Below are 3,739 nucleotides of genomic sequence, written 5' to 3'. Positions count from 1 at the left end.
AATTTCAAAATTTTAGAGTACCCAAGGTACGTTTTCATAAACCAAAAGGTCACCAAGAGCTAACTTTTGAGAGACCTGACGCCAATGGCTAAAAGGGACAAGTTGTACTAAGACAAGTTGGTCTTATCAAAGACTATCTTGAGAGTACTGAGTGAGTCTTAACCATGAAAAATCATCCACCATCAAGGTTTTCTACTCACCTAAAGGAGAGGCGTTCGTGGATCAACAAACCCAATGTGAGATCCATCAAAACTATTGAAGCCATAAGAGTTCTAATAGATTACATTCACAAGGGCTTGTATAGGTTCAGAAACAGGGATCATCATATATTCTACAAGTGCATACAGCCCAATGTTGGAGAGCTGATAAACCATAAGGACCTCTATACATATAGGCTTATAACTATAACTATATATTTAAACTTATAGTTATAGTTTATAGTGATATACTTATAGTTATACTTATTGTTATTATATTCATACTATTACATTAAGCAAGTATATCTAAAACTATAAGTATATATTATAGGAACAAGTATAATATGTAATAGCTAATAAGTATATCATAACTATAAGTATAGCTCTATATATATTATCTACTATTATTCTATATTATGTACGTACTATTATATGTAATTATAATTATATTACCTAGTTATAATATTAAGTATATATTATATCATGATAAATATAAACTAAACGTATAGTATGTGTAGTATATAATATACCAATATATTGTATACTACAATAAGATATATTATTCATGTGTACAAATGTCCAAGGAGTGCAAGTTCTGATGGTAGATAAGTATGGACAAGAATACAAGCTTATCAATCCAATTGACCTAGAAAGATAAACATCCAAGGGTACTCCAATCTCTACATACTTTTAGCTGGGTGTGAGTGCACCGAGGGATCTTTGAGAACAAAACACAAAGATTTGAATATAGATTTCCAAAAACAATGCTAGAACACATATCAAAGAGGATTCCACCAATATTTGCTCCAAGACAAGAAAAGAGAGAGATAGAAGACTTTGCAAGAGACCCAAAATTGGTCAAATTGGTAACTAAACCACGGCAAATGAGAACTCTCAAGTGGAAAAATGTGTCAAAGTACAATGGGCCAAGGGATCCAGATGCTCCTACCTCACTCTTCAAACAAGTTTTGAGAGCTAATTAGATATCATTTTTTCACACCTAGTACGAGGGATATTGGCTGACATTGGAAGGAATGGATTTGCTATGATTTTAATAACTAGACAAAGATGATTTTCCACACATAGAGAAACTCTTGCACAAATTTGAAAAGGATTTCCATAAAAGGGGGATCAAGCACAGCACAATGTTACGAATCTATGCTTTCAAACAAAAAGAAAAGAAGAAAGTGAAGGAATCTTTGGTACATAGAGAGATGAACTATGAGAGAGTTACCAAAAAGATGAAAGATTGTTAGTTTTCCTTATAGAGTGCTTGAGAAATGAGACTCTAAAAAATGATCTACACTTAAAAGGATGCACGACGTTAGAGCAAGTTACTAGAGAAGCTCTATATCTATTGACATTTGTAAGGCCAATGGAGAGGTAATTAAAGATGCAAACTGTTAAAAGGATGCCCTTTCAACAACGTTTCCACAAAGATTCCATTAAGATTCCTCAAAGATTCTAAAGATTCCACATGAAGATGGTGATGAAGTAATGAAGATGAAGATGGATGCTGCAACATGAAGATACGAGTTCATGGACGTCATCGAATATCCCGTTATTATTATTTTGAGCCATTACGGCCACTTTTGTAATGTTTACGGCAACCTTATATTTTAAATAGGCACTTGTATTTTGGCCACAGATGCTTGTATAATGAGTAAATCCAACTTAGTTTCTGGTAATTAAGCTCTGTAGAAGCCTAGGGACAATTCAGGTCATTTGGCCGGACATTAGGTTTGAAGGCTTTGTAAAAGACATTGCATTATCTCAATTAATATACAGTCGTGGGTTCTGCAGCACAGAGTAGTGAGCTTCACGCACACACACCGTCGCGCACACTAATCACATTGCAGATACGAGAGTAGGAGCGTGTTAGCATCGAGGAGCTCTCCGCATTGACGCAAGCAATGCAAGCCGAGGACCACATCGCGAGCCCGTCTGCTACGAGCTATATTTGGTCGTAAGTACCTCAAACGACATCCGTTCTGAATGATCGAGTAGTCGTTAGAATCAGGGCGAGAAGCTCTTCGTGTTGATGTCTTTGTAGATCAGTTCCGGACACTTTGGAAATTGTTGTTTTGAGTCTATCGCGACAGCAATTAGAGGTCTTACAGTTATGGTTTTCAGGGTTTAGGTGTTTGGCCACATAGGATATGTCCTTGTGAGTCTTACCCTCCGATTTCGAGTCATTCCGATATGATTTAAGATTGTTTCGAGCTTGTAGTGTTTCGTAGGATGCGTTGTCTGTTTCTTTGCTTTATGGTAGTGTTGTGGTAGGATTAGCGACTGTAGAGTGTTTTTCGTGTCTAACTCAGGGTTGACAACCCAGAGATTGCCTCTATGCCCTAGTCGGGTCAGCTACGTCCTCGGATTGACAGTTTGTTGATCTGTGTTCTCGCTGTGCTCCATCGTCCGTCACGGCAAACCCGCTAACATTGGCGTCGTTGCCGGGGACGAAGCGCCTAAACTAGCATTGACCACACCACTTGTGTTTGATAGTGTAGTGTTTTTCTAGAGTTTTCTAGAGTGTTATCACCATTTGCCTTCTTAGTGGGAAGTCAGAGAGCGGATCTCTTGACAGAGGGATAGCTAGGGAGCCTATGTCTCGCCGAGGTGGTCCACCATGAGGTTGAGGTTCAGGGGTGGTCTAAAACTTGCGTCTCATCGAGGTGGTCCACAATGAGGTTCAGGGGTGTTTAAAACCGACAATTTGAGAGAATTGTGAGAAAACACTCACGATTTTGGACATAGTTTTGGATTTTCCTTGACCAAAACACTTGAACACATTGAGAGAGGTATTACTACAGCAAGCTAGAGCTATTAAGCCTAGAAGTCATGTCTACATCAGACTCCGACTCAGCTTATACAAGCACATGGATTGCAGGGATAGATGAGCACCCGCCTAGAATAGATCTTTCAAACATATAGTACATAAAGACCAATTTTGTGGAGAGATTTTGCACGTATAACCATGAAAGTGAAGTAATATATAGGTATATTAATGGAAATCAATTCAACCTTTACAGTTGCTTAGAGCCTTACCCAGAAGAGCTAACAGAGTAAAAGCTCTTATATGTCTATACATACAAGGTTGACCGACAATGGACATCTTTATTTGTTGACAAGTATGGACGAGAATATAGAGTTGTAGAAAGCACAAATCCTCGAACCAAATTAGAGATGAGTGGATATTTGGTCAATGAAGGACCTCAGATACATCCACCAAACACAGGAACCTCTATGAGAATTCCAAAGAGGGGACCACCACCTGGATTTCCTCCTAGAGCGATAACGAGAGATGAAACGATACCAGAGAGGAGTATGGTTCCATACTTTGCACCCCAAAGTATAAGACCATCTCAGCTAAGAAAATGGGTAAATAAAAAGTACAATGGCATAGGAGACCCATACGCCCATGTCTCGGCTTTCAAGCAAGTCCTACGAGCAGAACGCGTAGAGGACTTCCAAACACAGTGATAGCCATTTTTTCGGCTCTCTGTAATTGCAATAGTGAGTTATCTCACCCTATCAAATCA

The sequence above is a fragment of the Adiantum capillus-veneris genome, chromosome 20, assembly GCF_014529385.1.
Source record: "Adiantum capillus-veneris isolate H3 chromosome 20, ASM1452938v2, whole genome shotgun sequence".
NCBI lineage: Eukaryota > Viridiplantae > Streptophyta > Polypodiopsida > Polypodiales > Pteridaceae > Adiantum > Adiantum capillus-veneris.
The sequence above is the reverse complement of the archived record's forward strand: the minus strand, read 5'-3'. Positions refer to the sequence as shown.